This window comes from Mastomys coucha, unplaced genomic scaffold (genome assembly GCF_008632895.1).
Source record: "Mastomys coucha isolate ucsf_1 unplaced genomic scaffold, UCSF_Mcou_1 pScaffold14, whole genome shotgun sequence".
Classification (NCBI taxonomy): Eukaryota; Metazoa; Chordata; class Mammalia; order Rodentia; family Muridae; genus Mastomys; species Mastomys coucha.
The window spans coordinates 106619364-106645970 of NW_022196896.1; the positions used below are offsets into that span (position 1 = coordinate 106619364).

Sequence of the window (26607 nt, forward strand, 5' to 3'; positions counted from 1 at the left end):
AGAAGTATAAATAATGTGTTTATAATGACTATTAAGATGCAATTTCTCCTGAGAACCTACCTGATATAAAGGAAGATAAATACTGAGTTTCTAACACGTGGGGGAAATTGTATGAAATGCTAATAGGTCTATCCTTGTAGAAGAGTTAAAACTTGAGTTCATATTGATATATCTCCCTCCATGCTGGGGGTGAGGATGGGTTGAAATAAATTTTTCTAAGTGAGCCAATGTGACAAATATATTTAGTGGCTTGTCATGTCTGATTTTTTAATTGCACTAATAGTCAAAAAGATAAAAGAGAAGTCTCAACTTTTGTAATCACTACCTCAAATAAAACAGGAAACTCCCTTCAATTTTATTTTTATTGAATTTCTTTTATTTCAACAATGGCATTGTGTTAAACTACCCTCTTGTCTTATATTTCCCTTTTCCACAGAGACATTCCAAGTTGACATTGTCCAGGAGATACTCCCGTGGGACAGATCATAGAGTGTGCAGCCTTTGACTACATTATCTTGGTGTCTTCTAGAAGAGTGTCATGGACTGCTGGCTGCTTCCTTTTCCCCATCTGGTCTCTGCGTCACTCACAGCAGTACCTCCTGCCTTCCATGATCTTCCAGGCTGATGTATTGCCTTCCTGGGAAGAGGAAGATGTCATCATGTGTGAGCCAGTGTGCTACAATATCTGAGAGGAAGAGAACAGTAGAAGAAAGAGCTGTGACCTCTTCTGACTTTCTCTTGTAAACAGAGAAATCTGGATACAATGTTTTGACCTACTATTAAAGGGATAATTATATCTTACATCAAAAAGTCAATTGTCTTCCCTTGCTTACTTGTGCATGATCCATCTACACCTCTAGTGCTTTATTTAAGTTCATATAATTAGGGTAGAAACATATATTTATCTTTAAGTCATAAAAAGGGTTAAAACACAAGTGCAGTGAATTAAAGCATTATTTTTTACATTTTTGTTAATATCAAACATGTTATTCAATGAATAGTTCTGCATTTAAAGGCTTAAGAAAGCATTTAGGACCCAGGACAATTGTCTAGCATTTTACTAATCTAAGATACTTTCAAAATCTATTTGTTTCTCATCCCTGTCTATTCTAAACTAGAAGAAACTTCTTTTTGTTTCTGTTCTTTTAATAATTTATTTTGTATTCACTTTACATCTCCTTCCCTTCTGTCTTTTTAATTTCACCTTTACAAATCCCTTCCCTCATTACACCATCCCTTCTTCTCAGAGAAAGGGAACCTCCCTTGATTAGTACCCCACCCTGGGACATGTAGTTCCTTGTACAACTAGACATATCCTTTTCCACTGAAGCCCAACCAGGCAATCCTTGTAGGGGGAGAGGAATTGAGGGAAACAGACACTAAGACAACTCCCACTCCACTTGTAAGGGGACTCATATGAAGACTACAATGCATATTTGCTACAAGTGTATATGTTGTCTAGTACCATCTCCTTCATGCTCTCTGGTTGGTGGCCCAGGCTCTATGAGCCTTCATAGTCCTAGGTTAGTTGACTCTGTATGTCTTTTTGTGGTATCTTTGATCCCTCCAGCTTGGATCAAACCCTCACTCTTCCCCATGACTCCCTGAGCTTGGCCTGATGTTTGGCTGTTGGCCTCTACATCTGCCTTCATTAATCTCTTGGGAGACAGTTATGCTAGGTGGTTTATGTCTTCCAGCATAGCAAAATATCATTAATAGTATTGGGTTTGATCTCTTACATGGGATGAGTCTCGAATTGGGACAGTCCTTGGTTGGCTGTTGCTTCAGTCTCTGCTCCATATTTCTTCCTGCACATATTGTAGGCAAGACAATTTTGGGTTTTGTGGATGTCTGCATGTAGAAGAATGTGAATAGATTCAATTTTTTTTTATCACCCTGCACAAAATTCAAGTCAAGTTGTTCAAAGACCTCAACATAAACTGGATACACTAAATCTAATAGTGAAAGTAGGGAATAGGCTTGAATGCACTGGAAGGAGACAACTTCCTGAATGAAACACCAATGTTTCATGCGCTGAGATCCACATAAATGAGACATCATGAAACTGAAGCTTCTGTATGGGAAAGAACACTGTCAATAGGACAAAATGGCAGCTACAGATTGACAACATGCTGGCAAGAATGTGGAGCAAGGGGAACACTCCTCCACTGCTAGTGGGAGTGCAAACTTGTACAACCACTTTGGAAATCAATTCAGTTGTTTCTCAAAAAAACTGGGAATAGTTCTATCTCAAGACCCAGCTATAGTACTCCTGGCCATATATCCAAATGATGCCCCACTATACCATAGGAATACTTGCTCAACCATGTTCATAGCAGCTTTATTTGTAATAGCCAGAAACTGAAAACAACCTAAATATCCCTCAACTGAAGAATGGATAAAGAAAAGGTGGTGCATCTACATAATAGAAGATACTTTTAAAAGAATTTCATTAGGGGTAGAACAGCAGATTATTGATAGAGAGTATGGTTAAGCTGTTCAAAGCCCTGGGTTCTATCCCCAGAACCTAAATTACTCCTCTTTCTCCTCCTCCTTCTCACCCTTTTCCTCCTCTTTTAACAACTAATAATTTTATCCATTATCATTTATACTCATGATTTTTTATAGTTTTAAGCCATGACCTGAAGCCTTTTCACAAATTTTCTCCTGAATCCCTAGTATAATTGGTCCTTGTTAAATAATTAACAATCATAGAAACTTATGGAAAGAGAAACAATTTAATGTATAGGAATAAGGAACTAGTATCAAATTTAACAGGATAGTTGACATTCTTAATATACTTTACACCGTACATGTTAAATTGCCTTGTAAATAATAATTATGATAAAATGTCATTCTATGTAATAAGGTTCTAAACTTTTAATTCTTATTTTCATCCATAAAGTACTATAATTTGATGTAAAAGCCTGTAGACTACAGGTGTATAAACAGGCTAAACATTGCATTTAAATCATGTGCAAAGATGATGGGTCAACTGAGCAAGCCATCTTCTCTGCCATCTGATTAACGTCAGATATTTGCAATGATGTTACTCAACAATTTCCATTATAAAGGAGTTCAAAGTCAGATATTTTAATTAATCCACTGCACCAGCCTCAGCCAAAGCTCAGGGCACAGGATGAGTTCACATACTGGAGCAAATTAGGCTTGGAGAAGTGCCTGAAAATGAGAGTAAAGATGGAGTATGAAACCAGTATCTCAATCCTGCCTTTGGTCTTAAAGATAAGTCACAGCAGTACAGAAGACAGGTGTTCAGATAAGACTCTGATGTAACATTCAGACAAAAGTTATGTGTAAATGAAACACTGCATGTACACACACACACATAAAACATACAGAATATTGGAAATCTCCCAAAGTCAATGTAACATTAAGGAGTAGCCTCATATGTGATGGCCATCTTGTTTGTTGCTGTGTTGACAACATCTAGAACTAACAAAAATCCAAGCAGCTAACTCCATCTGTGAGTAATTTTCTTGATTGGGCTGTTTGAAGAGAGAAGACCTACTCTAAATCTGGGCCACACCCTCTGGTGGCTGCTCATGTAAAGGATGTAGAAAGAAGCTTTTGCTTTTAGCCTATTTGCCCTCACTCTCACTGGCAATTTCAACTGCCCCACCTCTGAGGCAGTCCCTGGCTCATATTAGAACCTTCTTCTTCAGGATTTCAACATTTACTGAAGACCACTTGAGACATCCTTCCACATGGACTGAACAACTATGCATTTCTTGGTCTTTCTGTCAGGACACAGCCATTGTTATAATAACCAGACCATATATTATAAGCATTTTAATAAACCCTTTTTAATATATATAGATAAATTTGTTCTATCAATTTGAACATCTTAGAGAACCTGACTACTACACTATGCATGGTTATTGATAAGTTTCTAAACCCCAAACACTTTGTTTTAAAGATATCATTCCAATGTAGAACACTTTACATATATATATATATATGTTAATCTATTCAATAAATTTAAAATCATTGAGTACTTTGTAATAATGAGAACTTATGATGTACAAAGCAAGAAAAAACTGGTAGTCTGAATGATGTCTCTCATAAATATCCATTTTTTAATCTATAGAAATTGTAAATATTACTATCTATGGAAAGTAAGAATTTGTATATATAATATATATGTGTATATATACATATATATATATTATCTTATAATCACAAGATAAGGCTTTATCTTATAATCTCACTCTGAGCAATAGAAAACCATGGCCTTGCTCAGATAATGGAATAACACAAAGAGAAGATAATGAAAAGACTCACATGGAGGAGGGGTGGGGCATAAATCACAGAAGGCCCTGGTAATGCTCAGGAGGAAGTCTTCTGCTTGGTTTTTACATTTGTCATGTTTTGTGGCTAAGGACCTAAGAGCACGAGTTATGGTGGAAGAATGTGTGCACACTGAAGCATGAATATAGCAGGTGCCAAAAAAGGAGAAACATGTTTCCTATGAGAAAAAGGGAGTAATGAGTAGAAGCATTTGGACAGTGGCCTCAATGTGGGAGGGTTTGCAAAGCAACCTGTATCCAAGGGGTTGTGACTTCTCTGACCATGAGGACTTTGCTTGCCAAAGCATTTTTAACCTCATTAGGGTAAGCACAAAGGATACTAGCTCACCTTAATAAAAGATTAAAACTATGTCATGTAGTTTTAATCTTTTATTAAGGTGAGCTAGTAGGGGTTTGTTCTTGTTGTTTTTGTTTGTTTGTTTGTTTGTTTGTTGTAGGGGAAACTGGGAAAGGAGAAATCATATGACATGTAAATAAAGAAAATATCTAATAAAAAAAGACAACAAGAGCTGTAAAAAAAGAAAATAAAACCATAAAAATGAAAAAAAAAATGTCATGTAGGCTGTATTGGAAAGGGAAGAAAAAGTCAAGGGAACTCACAGAGAAGTCATAATGTCAAATTTGGTAGTGATGAGAAATACTGGCGATTGTGATATTATCTGATAAATAAGAAAATAGACCTATGAAAACACTATGTTCATTTCCCCAGTAGAACAGGGAGGGCTAAGGTAAGATGGGAATATGAAAAATCAAGGTCAAAGGAGATTATAGAACACTTGAGTTATAAAACATTGAAGAATCATGCTGAGACTGATCTGGAAGCTTCATGTCTTCTGGATAATTTTTGTAGTGCTCAAAGGTGCTATGTACACAACTGAAGAAGCAAGCTATCTTACACAGCTGTGGATCCTGCAAACTCCATTAACGACTGGCCTAATGAGCTAGGCCCTCTGGAACAATCATGGCACGAATGTCAATCAATTTCTGATTGTCTTGAGGCCTGATTTACTAGCTATAATCTACACTTAGCATCACGATCAAGCACAATATCTTTTGTGTGCACTTGAACTCATAAGTGCTCCCATGCATGCATACATGCATGCACACATGCATGCACAATCTCCCCAACAAACACATTAAAAATATACTGGTAGCAAAATCTTGATCTTTATTTTAGGCAATTTTATAGAGTCAGTTTGTAATTCTGACTACATAAACTAAACTATGAAATTATAAATTTCTGTTGTCTTGAACCACTGTGTCTTTTGTACCTTGTTAACACTAACCATAGAAAATGAATACTAAATCAGAAGCAACAGACTAGATCACTATGCAAAACAAGTATATGGTAAAAATAACATTAGATAGATATAATAATAAGAGGATGGAATTAAAATGTGTGTAAAATACACTAAATGCATGACAAACAAATGGCCACCATTGCAGACAGATGGACAAAGAAATGGAAAAAGTACAATAAATTAAACCAAAAATAGAATAATACAAGAAACTCAACTTGTCCTAAAAATAAAATAAGGTTAATATAACAAAAGACTTAGTCTTATTTCTACATTGATAGATGCATTTCTACATCAAAGAAGAGCAGCTCAATAATCACACAAGCAGAAAATACTTGCTTACAATTATATGTATAATGATTAATTAGTTAATTGCCATATGCCCAGCTTTACTCTCCAAAGGGCGTATTGTAATTTAAGAAAGGAGAAATTTTCTTTCAAAATTAGTGGGGAAATGTAGGGCAAAGGGCTCATGAGTATTTTTGCCTAGTAATGGTGGAGAAAGGAATTCATGAGCCCCACATCTAATTGAGGAGCTATTTACAGTTGAAGGCTTTTGTGGGAAATCGTTTTTTCTTTAAAGACATAGCCCCCTTTAGTTTGACCGCTGTCTACTGGAAAGCCCATGACTCAGGAGTAAACAGGGGTACATGATGAACACAAATTGGCCTGGATGGAATGTTTTAAAAAAAAATCAAAGAAATAGGAAGTTCAGAGTGAAGAGGAAAGGGTAGATTTGGGAGGTGAAATACAAATAGAAGAAAGAACAGGGATGAATTTCTCAAAGATTTAATAATAAAATATTTTATAAACATATCAGATAAATATTAAAACAATGAAAACTGTCAAAACAAAATATGGTATAGTCTCACACAAAGATGAATAGTTAAAATGTATACAGGAAAAGGAATGAAGGAGAGGGACCCAAGCTAGTGACAGGTCAACCCTCTAAGGAAGAAGGATGGATACAAGATATATTAGGCTGGTGAACTGGCAGACAGGGCACCTGGGAAGGGGAATGTGGGAAACAGAGGAGAGTTGGGTGGATGGAATGTTTGGCAAGAGGTCCTCAGTGGATGCAGTTGTGAGAGTTACTATTGATTGTCATCTGGACAGGAGCTGCAATCCCCTTGGAGACTAGCATCTGCAGGATAATCCAGATCAGATTCATTGACGTGGAACAACTACCTTCAGTGAGGACAGTGCCATTCTACTGTCTGCCGTGGAGGATTTGGGTGTCAATTTTTCACTCAATTTCCTGGTATTTAAGTAATTTTTTTTTTAACTAAAGTCAATGTCTATACAGACAATGAATGCTCTTACTATTTTTTTAAATTTAAGTTTTATTTGACATAATTATACTCTTTAATTATACTCCTTGATAGCAACATAGAGCTATGGGAATTATTTGCATAATATATTATGCTAGCCTAGTACAACAATATCCCCTTAAATATTTATCTCTTCCCTGTGATGAGAACATTAAAAACCTTTTCCAACATTGAGAGAGTCAGAGATCTTGGAACACTTTGTCATAAATGGGACGTCTCATCTAGTTCCTCATCTTAGGGTTTAGGAAACTATGGGGAAGAGAAGGCAGAGAGCTTGTAAGAGCCAGATGGGACAGATGACAGTATGAAAACAGTGCCTTCTGGACCCAACAGAAAAAGTAATATATGACACACCCGGAAGCTCTTAGAGACTGTGGTAGCATGCACTTTCACAGTTCCAGGTTAGATGGAGTATCAATACTGAGGATGAAGTGAACACACGCTCCCATCCCTGAGATGTCTCCAATGGACAAACACTTGTACAAGAAAAATTAGCTTTCTCCAATGGATCTTCATTGTGCATACAGCCCATAGTTAAGGGGGAGTCCCATGCCAGCAGTAAATGGCCAACACGAAAAAAATCAATGACTTCTTTGAGGATTATTTGTCTCTAATTGCCTTCTTTGGGCATTTTTTAAAATATATATATATTACTTTTGTTTGTGTATTTAGGTTTCTGATTTTGTATTTTGGTGGGTTTTATGTATGCATGTGTGTGTGCATGCTTGTATGTGCATGCATGTGTATGTGTTTCTTGTATTTTTCTTTGTTTCCTTTTGTTTTATGCTGTTTTTTTTAAAGGTTTATTTATTTATTATGTGTAAGTACAATGTAGCTGTCTTCAGACACACCAGAAGAGGGCATCAGATCTCATTACGGATAGTTGTGAGCCACCATATGGTTGCTGGGATTTGAACTCAGGACCTTTGGAAGAGCAATCAGTGCTCTTAACCGCTGAGCCATCTCTCCAGCCCTGTTTTATTCTGTTTTTGATTAGATTTTTATTTGCTTGTTTGTTTTCTAAAGAGAGCAAAGGTGTAGAGTAAGTTGAGTGAAAAATTGGAAGGACACAGGAGGAGCAAAGAGAGGAGACACCCCAATCAGATTATATTGTATAAAAATTGAGGTTGTGAAGCACCCACATAGTTGCTAGGAACTGACCCCAGATTCTCTAGTGCATGCTATTAATCATTGGGCTATTTCTCTAGCCTCTCTTCAGAGTCCCCTGTGCAGATGTAAATGATTCTGAAGCTGCTGCTAAGTAAAGGATTGAGAATGTGACATTAGCCCTGTGTATGTATCACACTATTATCTGGGAATAGGAAAAATTTCAGGAAAAGAAATTGTTAGCTTCTAATTACAGTTGTGTGTGTGTGTGTGTGTGTGTGTGTGTGTGTGTGTGTGACCCTTACATGTATACATGGTGCATGCACACATGTGCCTTGTATACATTTGAGGGTCAGAAATACTTGAGCATTTTATAGTACTTTTTTATAACTTGATATGTTGATTTGGCAAACAAAGCACGGCAAATCTATATATTAAAATTTCCAAAGCTGTGGCTATTAGTGAGAAGCCATGAGTGCACGTAATTAATGGGCATTTTAAAATCAGTGACCCTCTCAGGTATTTTGTAAAAGAAGATCTTCATTTAAACAGCCTTTAGAGAGAGGATGAAATTTGAAAAGAGGCAGCACGTCTTTCTAGATACTCATGAGGCATCCTTGTTGAGAGAGGAAGAAATTGGATGCATATTAACTGCAGTATTCAGAAAATACATGAAGATTTTTCTCTCCAAGCCCTTGATTATGAAAGAATGATGGGTGCCACTCTGACATGCTTTCGCCTACTCCAGAGGGCTCGTCTACTTGGCTGAGATGCTAGACTGAAAGACCCTTGTCTCAGCGATTTAATCAGGTCTGTGATGGTTATCAAATATAATATTTCAAGGGTCTCTGGAGCGGTAGAAAATCAGTAGTGACAAGTCATCCCCTGGGATCCATGCTGAGCACTGATGGTTAAGATAGCGGAGGTGAATATGATAACCACAAATTAAGCCCTACAATTTGTTGATGAATAATTGGTTGAGAAATAGGTCAGAAGACCTTTGTCACAATCGAGGCTTTTTAGCAACTTGAGGGGATGAATTTATTTAAAAATAACTGAAGTCAGTCTGTCTATATGGCTTTGCATTTTCCCACCGAATAATCTAGAATTAGTCATCCTAAATTGGGCATTAATCTCATTGCCGAAACTACAGGTAGAATATTTTAAAAAGAACATTGGGTAATGAAAATCCAGACTTGAATCCAACAGCGAAAGTTACTAAATTATAACTTGTTTATGGTTTACAAGAAAGAAATTAGATGGAGAGCACAGTTTAGCTGTACACTGAGAGTGGCTTTATTGACACTGCCTCATGGAGAAGAACTCTATTTTCACTTATAAAACATCCACTTCCTAGTTTTCTGGCTGGAGTTTGTGTCAGCCTTAATTGTGTGACATTGAGAGTGCTGGGGAATGCACCCAAAAATACTTCTGAATTCACATCATCACTGTCAGTCATAATTCAGAATCTAGAACACACTGTCCCTCTTTAATATATATTTCCAATTCCAAAGTGCAGCTGGTAAAACTAAGTCCATGGTTCTTGAGAGAAGTTAATTTTTTTTTTCTGCTTAACATTATCTAGCTTTTTTTTTTCTTGAGAAGCCATTTTAGTCAATCATATTTTAAAGTCCAAAGTGAGGCTGTGGTGCTCAGTGATACCAAGGCCGTACTAAACAGTTTGGTCCGATGTTTGGAACACAAGAACCCCAATGAAGAAGTTAGGGCAAAGACAGTAGGAGCTGAAGGGGTTTGCAACACCATAAGATGAACAACAATATTGACCAACCAGAACCCCCACCCAAAGCTCCCAGGGACTAAACCACCAACCAGAGTATACACATGGAGGGACCCATGGCTCCAGCTACATATGAAGCAGAGGATGGACTTGTTGGGCATCAATAGGAGAAGAGCCCCTTGGTCCTATGGTGGCTCAATGACCGAGCATAGAGGAAGGCTAGGGCTCTGAGACAGGAGTGGGTGGGCAAGTGGAAGAGCACTCTCATAGAGATAAGGGGAGGGAATGGGAACTTGTGGAGGGGAAACTGGGAAGGGGGATAACCTTTGAAATGTAAATAAACAAAATAACCAAAAAAAAAAAAATACAAAAAAATAAAAGTTTGGGTTTAATTTGTATTTGGCCAGGTTGGTTTTAATACTACTCCAGGAAAGGAGTCATCTCATCAAGATGTCAGTGCTACAGTATACTGAGGGTTAACAAAATGAGATATCCCTTTCACACAATCTGAGTTTTGATAAACTGAACTGGTCTTCAATGATGAGCAAAGACAGCTAAAGACCTAGTCATGTGAAGCAGACACAGTCCAAAACGTTCTCTTCTGTCAGATTTCTTCTTGTATAAATATGATCTCTATCTGCACATGAATGACTGCCAAAATGTAATACTATAAATAACAAATAGACTATACAGCCATATTCATAATTACATATTTAATACAGGTAGTTATGAAAAGTGAGACTTAACTGTTTCACAGTTGCCCTTGAAAATGTCTCTTCTTTTATCCCCATTTTGCTTGACAGATGCAGGTTTTAAATAGGTGCCTCCGTGCACTCGCACCTGTCCTTTAAAACATGCTTCCTAATGTGGCTCTCTTGTCCTGTTTCCAGCGTTATGATTGATAGGCAAACCAAACTGAAGTGGTATTTAAAGTGCTCCATTTCATTCCAGAATCCTTCCAGAGTCTCACGTCTAATGAACAAGAGAAGAGTGGTGGAAGGTTGGCTTCTCAGCACATCCCAGCTCCCTGATCTTCAGTTTACTTCTCAATAGGTTGTAACATCATCACTCCATCTTTGATAAAATTAGGAGCCGTTGGACACACTGTCAAACTCAGATTGCAATCCATCCAGACCTGGAAGCTACCCAAAAGTCTCCATCCTAATGAGTTCCTAGTGTGGCTGCTGCTGTTTTATGGAGCGAGACATTGTATCAGTCTGAACCAAGAGAAAAACACCTTGATTGCCCCTACTTTTTTTTTTTTTTAACACAAATACCAGGGTTATTGTGGTAATATTTGAAAAATCCTTTTTTAGCAATCTCTAAGAAGGTTTGCATCATAGGGCATGAGAAGCAGGCTCTGCCACCCTGCTTTTCCTTGCTATTTTCTCATTTTGAGGTAGTTTCTTGTTTGAATCACTGAATTGTGATGTTTGATTGAGTCATCATCCTTGTCATTGTCGTTGTAGTAGTAATCATCATCATCATCATCATCATCATCATCATCATCATTATCATCATCATCATCATCATCAACAGTTTACTGAGTATTTATGAGCTGTGGACTAAGTGATCAGGTACTTTACATTTATTTCATCTCCACAGTAATTTCATGCTGTAAATTGAAACACTGTAAAGGTTAAATTATAGAAATGCCTATAATTCTAAGTGAGACACACACACACACACACACACACACTTTCATGCCCGAAAGAACTAAGCTAAACTTATAAAATCAAGAGGCTATAGAGATGATTTTCAGGCATGGATATCAGGTAAATTACAGAAAGGTCAGATCAGGCTGCACCCTTTATTGTTTGCTTAATTTGGTAAAATATGAAAGTGTGTTGAGCCTTAGGGTCTGAATCTGTAGGGAATGAAGACCAGATTATGATGAAGGTCATTTCTGAGAATTACATGAGAGAATTCCACAATAATGTAGCATTTTGATGAAGAGAAACTCAGCCACCGATATTGTAGTTAGGTTAGCAAGAAAATTAACATGCTAAAATGCCCTCTGCCCCCCTCCCCCATGCATTATTCCATTTTATGTATGAAGGAAGTGAGGCTCTCTGTCATTTTTTTCTCCCTCAAATTCTGAACAAAACATTCCAGCCCTGGCTCTTAGGTTTCTGTGCAGAATGTCAGCTCTGCCTCTTTGGGGTCTGCTTTGACTTGACAAAGGAATTGGTCATATGTTGTCTCAGCAACTATGTTATTGCTGCGATAAAACACTTTGAGAAAAGAAAATCAAGGGAGAAAGACTTTGTTTTCACTCTCAACCCAAAGGTGCCATACAAGCACCATTGTGCACAACTTTCTTATGTATGTATGCATGTATGTATGAATGTATGCATGTATGTATGTTGTATATGCATATTATGTATATAGGTATGTGTTTCTTGTGTATGACTTATTTATGTATGAATGTATGCACTTATGCATGTATGTATATATGTGTATGTATGTGTGTATGTGTATATGGATGAATGTATGCATATATGCATGTATGTCTGTATGTATGTCTGTCTATCTGTCTGTATGTGCTTCTTGTGTATGTACTTTCTTACGTATGACTTTCTTTCACAGCAAGGAAATCAAGGCAGCAGGAACATGAAATATCTGCTCACAACACATCCACAATCAGGAAGCAGTGTGTGATGGAATCCTGCTGATGGTGGCTCCCATTCCACTTATGCAATTGAAGATCCCAGCTAGCAAATGATCCCACTCACAGTGCTATTTTCTTCCCTCATTTTAATTCCAATAGCCAGATTTAGAGGCTTGTCTCCTAGGTGAGTCTATATTCTGTTGAGTTGACGGTGCTAACCCATGTGTACTTTCTTAAAATATTAATATTTACAATTACTATTATCATCTAAATTACCCAAACTTTAACTATAGTTTTAAAACATTTATTTTTTAGATACACCAGGAGTACTTTTTATGCACTACCAAGACTGAAGTGGATTATCTGTGCAGATATCTTTTTTTAGAAAGAAATTTTGGTACTTACTTGAACCGATTAACTAAGTGTATTAAAACTACCTATTTGTTTAAAGTATTACAATCTAAATTCTTGCACACACTATTGACAGATAGAGTCTTTGGTTATACATAACAAAAAAATATCCAGTTTCCAGAATGGTTCTTGATGAAGTTCAGAGAAAAGATTCTAAAGTTACGTTATGATGTGAAATCACTATGCCATTCATAACTCTTCACATTCACCCCACACTTTCTGAGTTTCCTATGTAAACTCAGTTCTCTGCCAAGGGCATGGAAGAGAGAGGAACAGGACGTTACGAAGGGCTTACCGAGCTGTTTTAACCTGACAGGCAGATTTACAACAGGAGAATTAATGTACAACTTGTATAAGAGAGGCCATGAAGCACTGCTAATGCACAAGTTGGCAGCGCATCAACATTTATATCTTCGTTATATTCATGAAGCATAGAACGGAAACGGCACGCTGCTTATACCAGCGAATCTCCAAAGTGAGTGCCCTACACTGCCATTCACTATGTCCTTCCAAAAGGGTTTTTTATACTGAGCCCTTCCCAGAGATTAAGGATTTGCTTAGACAGATCGTAGGATGCCAAATGATAGATCATTCTTTAGTTCGGAGGATCTTGGAGAAGATCTAATGCCTGACCTAAGCTTTGAACCCTAAATGGGGTATAGTTTTTAGACAAAGTATTGGATTTGTCCACATTTTAGACAAAGTATTGGACTGCAGAGACAGCTTGGAGGTTAAGAGCACTTCCTGCTCTTGCAGATGACTTCAGCTCCTTACCTACCACACAAGTTGGGTAACTTAAAACTGCCTGTAACCCAGGATCCAGGGAGATTTGATGCCTCAGATTCCTCAGGAACCTGCACTCATGGACACATAGCCATACACAAACACATATTTAAAAATATAAATCTTTTAAAAATAGAATGTGTTGTAGGAAATTCTATACCAGAAAATGATAAATGCTTTAAGCTAGGCAATACCAAAACAGTTATGGTTATATGCACAGGAAATTTCTTCTCAGGTTCTCATCCTATACACCCTACACATCCTATACATAGAACATTGGTGGGAGGATGTGGGTTTCTAGGAAACAAAGCTGAGGTGTGAGGGAGGGAGGAAGGAAGGATGGCTGAGATGGCATCCTGAGATCAGAACAAAATTGCATGGTACAGAGATCTCTATGTCAGGCCCAGAGTTTATTTCTTGGCTTATCATAGCAAGAGATAGTGGCACTCTGTTTATATGCTTACCTTTGTGTATATCTTCATGTGTGCAAATACACGTGTATTAGAGCATGTATGCGGGAGTCAGAGAATATCTCTGGGTTGACCTGAAGCTATCTACCTTGTTTTAGTTGGGAGTGTTCCTCATTTGATGGTTTCTATTGTAATTTTCACTGAGGGCTGAGGCTCTCTAATTCAACTAGGTTAGCTGTCCAGGCAGCTCCAAGGATCTTCCCATTTCCATGTCCCCAGTGCTGAGATTACAAAACTACACTATCACTTCAATTATCTTTTTCTCCATGAATTTTAAGGGTCTAACTCAAACCCTCATACTTGTGAGACACACTCTTTATTGACAGAGCTATCTCCCTCCCCCCCTGCATTCATATATTTTAAAGCAGAATATTTAGATGATCAAATGTATAGACTTAAACAGATCACGATGCCCCTAGCATGGAGAATAAATAGCATTAGACACAAGGAATTTGGAAGAACATTGGAAACCTCCAGTGAGAACACAAGAAAGAGACATTAAGTAAAATGATGAAAGGAACAGATGGACACTATAAGGAAATTTGGTGAACTTATCTGCTTGGTAAATTGGTACCATGATCAGGTGAAGAAGAGGACTAACCCTAATAGGATGTAAAAGAAAAGCAGGAGGTATGTATAAGAAAACTACACTGAAGAAAATACTTGTAAACTACCAAAGTATAATAGATTTTGAATTTAAATTGTATAATTAGAGTTCATGGCTTCTTTTTCCAAACTTCTTCTACAAAGAATAACATTTATGGAATCAACATCTGTAAGTAGACTAGAAATATAAAAGGCAAAAGGTTAAAACTCAAACTAATGCATCTAAAGAAAAATAGTAATTAAAACTAATTACCATAATTATATCCATGATAAAATGAAGGAGGGGGGAAGAGGTAGGTAGGTTCACTTTATCCCACCCTACATAAAACTGTTGTTAGATTCCTACCATGGTCAGTGTGTTAATCACTGTTAAATTGCTGCGACCAAGACCCTAGACAGCAAACAATTAATGAAGGAAGGTTTGAGGATGTAGTAGATTAGATTCCAGTCAGTCATAGCACAAAGCCTGGCAGTGGGGCAGCTTCATCGGTAATGGCAGGGGAATATCTCAGCGCTCCCCCTCACAGAGAGCACAGCCAGAACTGGAATTACATGGAACCTTCAAATGTCTTCCCCAGATGACCTACTTCTGATAGCTAAGGCTCACTTCCAAGAAGTTCTAAAGTGTCAGAGAACAATGTGACTTGTGGACTGACGAAGAGTTCACACTTGAGCCCAAGGGAGAATTTTTCCATCCAAATCATAACAATTAATCACATAGTCTTGGAGAGGTTTGAGATAACAGCTGAATATCACAAGGAGTTAAAAGTCAAAGGGCTCCTCTTTTCAAAATTCTGGTAATATTTAAGCTGTATCTTTTTCACAAGGATAGAGAGGTCTGTTTGATGTTAATACATTTGATATTCACAGCATCATCTCGTCAGGAATGTATAGGCTCATTAAGCATGAATGCCACTTCTCAAGGGTCTTTTACTCTTTTTAGGTAAAGATGTAAGTAAAACAAAAGAACTGTTTTTTTTTCTCATTCTGTTTCCTAAAGTGTCATTTAGTTTCCTTTCTTCCCTAAGTAGCTGTTTTTACAACTTAACATTTCACTAAGGAAGCCATGTTAGTATTGACAATTCTGCACTGATTTCTGTGCCTTGATGCTGATAAGGAGCTGGCTATGGCTGAGGTGCGTTCTGATCCCTCTTATTTATCATTTGCTTCTTCATCATAAAAGCTCACACTGCAAAGACTCAGTTGCCCCATATCAGAAGTCTGTTTGAGTGTCTTTGGGAAGCCCCATCTTGATGGTTTCTCTTTAGTCAGCAGCAGCATGGATTTTGCAGTAAACTATTCCAGCTCAGGTAGTGTGCTTCAGATAAGAATTCATCCCTCACTTCAGTAGCACGGATTTTGGTGTAACCTACTCCAATTTCAAGTGGTGTACTTCAGATAAGAACTCATTTCTGACTGAGAAACACTGACCTAACTGTAAATCTCCAATATCCTTGTGTATCATAAATGCATGAGGTGTAACTTCAGGAATACGGGATAAACCAACTAAAATAGCTGCTAAATGATGAATACAATCTACCCGGAGAGATACAGTCTGCTGTTGAATTTGCAGTTAGAGTAGTGTTAGCCTGAAACTCAAAGGAGCTTAAATATGAAACCCGAGAACAAATCCTGGACAACAGAAGGCAGAGGCATGAGATGGAAGGTGGGAAAATCCTATGGCCATAATTGAGATGGTGAGATAAAACCACCCTTGTCCAGCTCTATGCCTAAATGTTTCTGTTATGTGACACTGTAAATTGGCTGTTTTCCCTTGTTTAGTCTGTGTCGAGGACTCTACGATACACAGTAAAAACTGACAGTGACATACTATTCACAAAGTCTCTGGAGTACAAGACAGAAAGTTAAGTGAGATAATTAGAGGAAATGCTAGATTGAACACAAATACCAGAAAACATGTTTAGTGTGAGATGCAAGCAACACTAATCCACTTTAACTTCCAACAAAGGACCAGAGATTGGAAAACATCATATAACTGCTTGGATCCTTTAGGAAAGGATCTGATAAGATAAAACACAAGGTCTCCCACAGTAGTTCTCAATCTTGGCTAATCATCAGACTCTCCTGGGTAGTTTTTAAAAAGTGTGGAGACCTGGGTCCTAAAGCTAGGCACTCTGTTTTAATTACTTGAGGTAGGACACGGGCGTGGAACAAAAAGCAGAGAAAGGGTCTACCAGGATTATTCCAATTGGAAGCTATGATTTGTAAATAGTACTTCAAAGAAAAGGCTTTATAATAAGGCAAAGTCGATAAGAAGTACATAATGATTACCCTTGTCCTGAAACTACTTCATCAGGCACCCAGGACATTTCATAAATCACCGAGAAGCCATTTATTTGTGTGGCCACCAGTCATGTTCCATTGAAACACATGGAAAAAAACTGTATCCAGGAAGCAGGATTAACCAGAAGGGGGAACAGCAATCCAAAGGTCAAATTCAATATCCCACAGGAAAAATTGGCCAGCCCTGACTGACCTTTCAAAGAAGCATTTAATGAAATACACTGGAGAATCTGCTATGTACTGATGGAACAATGTTTTGAAAAACCTCTTGAAATCTTTTAGCTGTAACTATCTCGCAAAATGATCAATTAGTCAGAGTACCCATCCACACACTCACCTAGTTTATATGGTGATATATTTCAAACTTTGATCTTGGTAGCTGCTGGAGAAGTTCTCAGCAGAACTCATTAGGAAGACTTGCTATTTAGCAGGGATTGAATTCAATCTAATTCATCCCCAGAAACTGGTTGTTGGCTCAGCCACATCCTAGTCCCTTGGGCTTTTAAATTACTTGATGCAGAAGAGTCCAGTAGAAGAATATGACACAGATGAATCTAACAGATATGAAATGAATAATTATATTTAGTTTGTGAACTCTTGGTTATGTATAGTACTGACAAGAAGAAACCCACCTGTTATTTTTTTGGAAAACACAACTCTAAAAAGCTACCTCATTAAAACAGCATAATACCTAACCTGCTTTACTATACATTCTTATTAGTTAGTATGTTTGTATTGGGTTGTGTTGTTGATTATGCGAAAAACACAGTATTAATTATAAGAAAAGTGTTGATGCAAATGAGAGTATGTATTTTTAGAATTTTGGCATCTTCTTATAGATTGCTATGATTAAATAACAATCATGATTGTAAACTAAATTATTATTCTGTAAACATGTTATATGGACTTACCTAGGATTAAGTTTCTCCAGTGATTTATTTGAGGATGTGAAAGTATATTACTCTCTATCAAAATATTTTTAGTTAGATATATTTTCTCATGCAAAGAAGACCAAAGTAGAGGACTCCTTATGAGATTATGATAATACTCTAATGATTAGAAACTAATTGGATACCATCAATGGTTTGCAAAGAGCTGTCTATAACCTTAGCTTTGAATGAAAATACTTTTTGATGACATCAAGTTTGACAATGTCTTGAAACCAGTTTCTTAGAAAGCTTATCAATTGAATTATCTGACTGTTCTCTGGGAGTGCATCATTACGGTAACCCAGCCTGTTCCTTCTCATTTCTGGTTTTCTTCCTATTATGAATCTTTCCTCGAATACCCCTCAAGATCTAGGTTTTTTTCTATGTAAAATATATCTATTCAGTCTTTAAAATTACACTAAAATTGGTTTCCATTATTAGGATTTATTTTATCTTTAGATTTTTATTCTTTTGTAAACATTTTTTTTTGAGAATTTCATATATGACTACTATGTTTACATGCAACCCTTCCCTCTTTTAGATCCAACTCTCCTGGTGTTCCACACTCAATTCTCTCTAGTGTCCCATCCCCCTACTCTCTCTCATTTTCCTAACCACTTCTATAATTATTATACACACACCCAAACACACACACACACACACACATACACACACACACACATATGTAACCTGTATGTAACATGTTGAGTCCATTTAATGTTGCTTCTATGTACACATGTTTAAAGGGCTAAATATTTGTGATTAGACAACCTATCAGAGGATTTCCTCCTATAGAAGACTGGTTCTCCTCATATCAGTTGTTGATAGCTCATAGCACTTGTTGTAAGGGCTTTTAATTAGTTTAATATTAAACTAATACTGTTTAATAATCATGTGGTGACTAGACTAGGTACTGCCACTTCCAGTGAGTTCCTGCTAGGCATGAAAACTCTTTGTTCTTGAGTGTAGAGACTTGGCTGTTTACCATAGGCTTCTCTAACTTGCTAGTGGTAATGGCAACTGAGAAACTGGAGTTTTAATAACATAAACAAGGAAAGGAAGTGTGGAAATTTTCAAATCTGCTAAATTTAGTATTAATCAATCTTTAGTAATTAATCAATCTGTATTTTGTAGCCAGCAAATCTTTCTTTTGTACCCACTCAACTTTTTCAATCACTCATTCACTACAATTTAATCTGAATGAGTGTGGCATCTTTAACTAGAATATATTTCACATGCATAAAAATGTTGAACATTAGCCGGGCGGTGGTGGCACACACCTTTATTCCTAGCACTTGGGAGGCAGAGGCAGGTGGATTTCTGAGTTCGAGGCCAGCCTGGTCTATAGAGTGAGTTCCAGGACAGCCAGGGCTACATAGAGAAACTCTGTCTTGAAAACCAAAAAGAAAAAAGAAAAAAAAATGTTGAACATTCAGAGGCAACAATGATTCAAAAAACATTTTAGGTATAAAACTTCCTGAAAGTATACTGCTCTGTTGGAAACTGTCTTGAATTTCATATTAATAATACAGTGCCAACTGATTAATTATAAATGCACAACCATTTGGTGGTGGAAAGAAAATAAGGTGCCAAGGGTAAATAAAGTGTTCACTGAGGAAACAATGTCGTGGATAGAAACCTCTATTTGTCTGATGCACTAGGTAGGTTTAATAGCCCCACAGCTAGTGGCCTGCAGTGGTTCTCAGCAATGAGTACATTCCCTTTTCATTGTTTGCCTTCCACTGGAAGGGAACTTGTAATATTAGAATATATACATGTGTGAACTTCTGCATGCACGCATACACACATACACACCAGCACCCACATGCACACCATAACGAACAGTCTCCCTTTATGATTCCATTTAGCAGGGGCCCTGCACCTGAAACCCAAACAAAACCAACAGCAACAGATTCAGTGAATGCTGTTGGTTGTTGGCCGGGAACTTGAGCTGCCATCAATTATGCTTTGAGCCTGGACTGGATTCAATGAATGGTTGTAATCTGGCACTTTAGAAGCATGAATTAAAACTATGTCTGTGTTTCCTTCTCACTGGGTGTACCAGCCAGACTGTGCATGTCTGACATTTTCAGCAGAGAAACTAAGTAGTCTTATTTCCAAGTTTGTGTAGGATAGGTAAACATAACATATATAGTCTTCTACATATATGGCTTGAACAGGTTTGACATTTTTCATGAGATCCATGCCACATCATGGCTGATATGCTAATTTTAAAAAGAACTATTAAAGCTTAATTATTTGAATTATAAATAGTTGTGTTGCTGAGTTTGCACTACTGTATCTTGGTCCCATACTATATTTAATATTATTTCTGGAAATAGTATAGAGAAAAGTTTTTCTACTTTTTTAAAAAATCAATTTAGGAACATTATCATATTAATTTTATATGGTATTTGTTTGGATATAGGAGTTTGATTTGTATCCCAGGCTGACCTCCAACTCACAAGGCAGCCTGTGCCAGCTATGACCTTGCTATGATCTTCCTAACTCCTCTTCTTGAGTCCTAGCATTACATATGAGAACTATCATTCCTGGAAATTTGAAAGTATTATGTAGTAAAATACTTGTTAACTCAATTTTCACTTTAGCTTTATAAGATGATTTTCCTATGCATTGTTGGATGTTAAGAAACTTTGATATCCTAGGTTTTTTGTTATTCCAGATGAATTTGCAAATTGCTCTTTCAAGTCTGTGAAGAATTGAGTTGGAATTGAATCTGTAGATTGCCTTCAGTAAGTTGGCTGTCTTTACTATATTAATCCTGCCAATCCATGAGCATGGTAGACCTTTCCATCTTCTGAGATCTTTGATTTCCTTCTTCAGAGACTTGAAGTTCTTGTCGAACAAATCTTTTACTTGCTTAGTTAGAGTCACACCAAGGTATTTTATATTCTTGGTGACTATTGTGAAGGGTATTCTTTCCTTAATTTCTTTCTCTGCCTGTTTATCCTTTGTGTAGAGGAAGGCCATTGATTTGCTTGAGTTAATATTATATTCAGCTACTTTGCTGAAGTTGTTTATCCAATTCCACCTCACACCAGTCAGAAGGGCTAAGATCAAAGACTCAGGTGACAGCAGATGCTGGTGAGGTTGTGGAGAAAGAGGAACACTCCTGCATTGCTGGTGGGATTGCAAACTGGTACAATCACTCTGGAAATCAGTTTGGCAGTTCCTCAGGAAATTGAACACAGTACTACCAGAGGACCCAGCTATACCACTCCTGGGCATATAACCAGAAGATGCTCCAACATGTAATAAGGACATGTGCTCCACTATGTTCATAGCAGTCTTATTTATAATAGCCAGGAGCTGGAAAGAACCCAGATGTCCCACACAGAGGAATGAATACAGAAAATGCGGTACATCTACACAATGGAATACTATTCAGCAATTAACAATTAATTTATGAAATTCTTAGGGAAATGGAAGGTTTTAGAGAATTCCAAAATTTTCAGGAGAATATTCATCCTGAGTGAGGTAACCCAATCACAAAATAACACACATGGTATGCACTCTCTGATAAGTGAATATTAGCCCAGAAGCTCAGAATACCCAAAATACAATCTACAAAACGTCAGAAACTCACGAAGAAGGAAGACCAAACTGTGGATATTTCCTTTCTTCTTAGAATGGGAAACATAATACCCATTGAAGGAGTTGCAGAGACAATTTATGGAGCAGAGACTGAAGGAAGGACAATTCAGAGACTGCTCCACCTGAGAATCTTCCCATATTAAATCATCAAACCCAGACACTATTGTGGATGCCAGCAAGTACTGGCTGACAGGACCCTGATATAGCTGTCTCCTGAGAGGCTCTGCCAGTGCCCAACTAATACAGAAGTAGAGGCAGGCGTAGGGGAATGCTAGGGCTAGGATGTGGAAGAGGGTAGGCTGGTGAGCAGAGGGAGTGGGAAGGAAGCAGGTTTTTTGTTTTTGTTTTTGTTTTTTAGAGGGGAAACCAGAAGAGGAGATAGCATTTGAAATGTAAATAAAGAAAATATCTAATAAAAAAATTTTAAAAAGAAACTTTGCAATACTTTATTTATTTTTAATTTTTTTATTGACAATAGATTCTTCTCTCATACAATACATCCTGACCACCGACCCGAGTTTTCCCTGCCTTCACTTCTCCACACCACCACATCTCCTCCTCCCCAGAACTAGTCTCACTCTTATTCCTCAACAGAAAAAAGTAGACCTGTTTAGTTTTGCACACATTTTCAATGTCAACAACATGTATTTTAAAAGGGAGTAATAAAAGTATACTGGATAATTTTGTGTCTTAAAAAAGTGTAATTTTGACCAGCCTGGGGTAGGAGGGCTGCCTCTGTCCCGTGGTTGCTTCCCTTTGTCACTCACACTTGTTTGAGGTTGCACGTACAGAATTTTTTCTCTCTCTCCCCTTCCCCGTCTACTTTTGTTATTCACAATACCCAGGGACTTAATATTGCTGTACTTTACACCACATTAAATAGTCTGTTGCCTTAAAAACAAAGTGTAATTTTGATCAAAGAGATGTCTGTTTATCACATTTGTGCTGATTGATTATATATTTTCTCTTTTTCTCTAGTTGTCTTCATGTTTGGAATTGGTGATTGAAAGGAAAATAAAATTATTTGAAAATTTGTGTGCTCAAAATGTCTAATTCCATGTGATACCACAGTGAACATTACATTTACAAACATTGAATCTTAATGCTTCATAAAAGTTGTACATATCCTTCAAATATACTTTAATATATTTGGCTTTATTCATATTTTCTTGATACATAATTGATAATTTAGAATATATTTTTGTACAATTAATTATTTTCCTTATATAAGAAAACTCACATTTGAATTTTGATTTACAGGAAGTTGAGGGCTGGGACATTTTAGATTAGTTGAAAATTGATGTTAGAGATCATTGCCAAAGCAGTTTCTTATTAATTTTAAGTAATTTTGTTTTACATTTACCACTGTAAGTCAAACCTTTAATTTGTATAATGTATAAGCCAGATTTTACAAAGGTCTATGTGAGACAGAGTTTTTAGCTGGCAAATAGTTTAACGGGGGTGTTGTGTGTGAAGAGTGGGTTATACCTGAAAACAACAAAGGGGGTCCCATGCTTTAAGATATTGGATTCTTAAGCAAGTAAGCCATAAAGATATAATACAACTTGAGCTGCCTATCTTAACTTGGCATGACGTGACTTAGTGTACTGATAAGCAGGCAGGCCCAGTAGAACTCCATCATGAACTAGAAGTACCATGTATGTTAGACAGGTCCAAGAAAGCCACCAAAGACACAAATAAACTATATAAGGTAGCAGACCAGTGCCTGGAGTCCCCCAATTCTTCTTCATGGTCTTCTCTCTCCAGCTTTCATCTATAGCCAGGTAGGAGCTGCCTCTATCATTAGACAAATGGAAAGAGATGGTGGTAAAAGCTTGATGCTGACTTATAGATAATTCTTCATCATGGAAGTGTGCATAGCTGCATCCTTATAGCATGAAGTAAAATGTCCCTGAACTGAAAAATGGTGACGAAAGGAAATCTTTCCAGAAGTTAGTACTTAAACCTATGGGCCTGGTTTTTCACTCCATATAGAAGCCCTTTGACAGGTATATGGAATTTTATTTACCAAAGATGTCTTGGATACAGACACTATTAAGTTCCCAAATACTAACATCAGAGTCCCTGGTATTTTTCAAATTGATCAGTTAGCAATCTGGACGTGATTTGGTCATATTGGCTTGTGTCGTTATAGGAGAGCCAGTGATTTGTTGTTGCTGAGATAGACATCTATAGAGATAGATTTCCTTCTCTGAACTCAATGCTTCTGGCCCAAACTATCACATGAGGACTTAAAGCCTGCTTTATCCTATATAATATCTGATCAAGGAACAGACTGAGTCTTCAAAAGGCAATGGCACAATAATGCCTAGATGGGAATATCTTCCAAGGTTAGAAACCTTTTAGTGCTGTTTCTCTAAGGTGGCAGATCTACTTGTTTAGAAATCAAGGGGGTAGAAATCAGGGTCTTGTGATTAGCTAGAATCTCTCCCAAGCCAGCAGCAAATACGTACTTCTAGCTCCCATGATCATGTACTCTACTGGTCATAAAGCTCTCATTACAAAGAGAAAAAAATGATTTCCCCATGAAACACAAGCATGAATCCATTGTATAGGAAGCTGTGATTGTTGGATGACCAGTTTGAACTGCTTCTTCCTCTGAATCACCAGGCAAAGAGGGTTCTTGTGCTTGTAGGTGATTGAATATTATATACTAGGGGTAAACTGGACTATTATTATTTCATATTGAAGGTAAATAGAATTATGTTAAAAACTGGAAATCCTTCAGTGTATGTCTTTTTTCTCTCCCCTGTGTTTTAGGACAATGGGAAATTACAAGATTTTTATCTAAGCAGGTATATAACTAAACTAATCCATTCCTGAATGATAATTGAGTTTATTCTGTCACGTAAAGATCCACCTATCTATATGATGTGCTTTTTTAAGGCAAGTGCAAAACAGACAGGACAGTGGAGGTAGACTGTTATAAATATTTCCCCATGACTGACTTAAGATGCAGACAATCAGATTTATTAACTCTTGAAACTCAGAAGCTGAGTGCCAGCTATCCCCTAACTGGACTGCCTTGTCTAGCCTCAGTGGGAGAGGATGTGCCCAGTCCTGCAGTGACTGTGTCAGGGTGGGATGGACAGGCCTTCCTCTTTTTAGAGGAGAAGGGAAAGGAGTGGAGGTAAAGACTATGTGAGGGGGGGTTAGAGTGGGGGAGCACTGGGATTAAAATGTACAGTGAATAAATAAATAGATTTAAAAAAAAAGAATGTGGAGAAGCCTTTCCTGCAAACAACATCAGACTTCTCTACATTCCTTCCCTGTCACCTAAGGAAGAGATGCTTAACCATTTGGGTGGCAATACTGTATTTTAAAATCACTCAAAGACAACAGAAGTTCTGGGTCACAAAACTTATGAGAAAAATTATTTTCTTTGTAGGTGGATCAATAAAAGGAGATACACAATTTCAATTCAGTTAACTTGGGAATTGAAGGATGAAGGTTTGTGTTGATTCCTAGTATCAAATTTAGCACAATACAATGGACAATAACAAAATATCCTATGCATTTATTATGTAGTTATACAGTCATTATACATGTACACTGTACAAGATTTATGCAAAACACAATTAATGAAAACCTAAAGAAGACTTACTTCATCATTGTCCTAGAACTCCAATGGGGTGTTTGAAGGAAATACAGATAATATCATTAATAAAATCTATGTGTTACTGTAAAATCCAGACATGAGAGGAATATTTACTTTTTGTGATAAAATGTGTAAAGGTTCTGTTGAGATGACTCAGAGATCAACGAGCTTGCCACCAAACCTGAGTGTGGTCCTCAGGAGATACAAGGTGGAAGGAAAAAGTCAGCTTTTACAACTTGTCCCCTGACATCCACACATACACCATCACATATGCTTACTTATCTCTCATGCACAAAAATATAAATGACTGCAAATGTAATTTAAAAAATAAGCCAAATGATCTTTTTTACATACCAAAGCTTTTTATTACCTTGTATCTATGACTTACATATAGTGTAGTAGAAATATTTAAAATGAGGAAAAAAAAATACAGCAAAGCCAAGCTGCACATTTCTGACTATTTCAAGCTTCCACAGCATGTCAAAGATACAGATAATCAAGAGTTCAGCTCTTGTGTTATTACATCAAGGCTCCTGTGTGATGGAGCACACTGGGCACATCTAGCAGATTCAGCAATCAGATGTTATTAAATGCATAGCAGCTGATTTAGAATATGTAGCATGTGATTGGGGGCTTTAATCTGGTGGTCCTGGGAGACTTCTCGGTTATTTGTCAGTCTTACATCTGTATCAATAGTTGATTAATAATGGTTTGATGATGATACATGACATGTTGATAAGTCAGAACCCACTGTCCTATTAGAAGTACAAAATGCTAGTACCTTATTTTATCATGAGCAATTAAAACCAGTTCCGTTTCCTTTGTTGCAGTATTTTCCTGATTTTTGAGAAATTAAAATTATGTTTGGATGTGCATCATATCAACTTTGTATAGTTAAATGCTTCATATGTTTTCCTCAACTACCTAAGTACAAAGTAATTCATGCTTATTGCTTGAAGATATAATTCAGAATGAAAGAATTCATAGAAAAACAGCAAGCTATTCCTAATGTAGGACATTCCATATGCAGGTTTAAGGACTACAGAATTTTGCTTGTGAAGTATCCAAACAATAAGGCAAGGAGAGAGGTTATACATCTGTGTATATATATATATATATATATATATATATATATATATACACAGATGTATATCACAGATGATGTATATCACAGATGTATAACTGCTCACTTGACCTGCATAGTCCTACCTTCTCCCCCCACCCCACCCTTTGGCTTTGTTTTTTTTTTTTAACTTTTATTGCATTATGATGAGAAAAGTTACATGATTTCAATTTATCTGAATTTGTTAACATTTAAAAACACATTTTAAGTAAATAGAATTGCATCACATTCTTGTTTCCCTTTTGTACTCCAACTCCTCCCAGAGACAGCCTTCAATACCTACAATATCTTTTTTGTCATATTCTTTAAAATTTATAAAATATTATAACAATAA

The 26607-nt window shown here is 37.0% G+C and overlaps 1 long non-coding RNA gene across 3 annotated transcripts in view; it reads right to left on the bottom strand.

Annotated features, from left to right (window-relative positions):
• Positions 1 to 570: 570 nt before the first annotated feature.
• Positions 571 to 26607, bottom strand: part of LOC116089253 — an 80252-nt gene continuing 54215 nt past the window's right edge. For all 3 annotated transcript variants that reach the window (XR_004118246.1, XR_004118244.1, XR_004118245.1), the window contains exons 4-6: positions 17325 to 17541; positions 1740 to 1851; positions 571 to 685 (exon numbers count right to left, since the gene is read on the bottom strand). This is a non-coding gene — a long non-coding RNA (uncharacterized LOC116089253). The remainder of the gene's footprint in view (positions 686 to 1739; positions 1852 to 17324; positions 17542 to 26607) is intronic.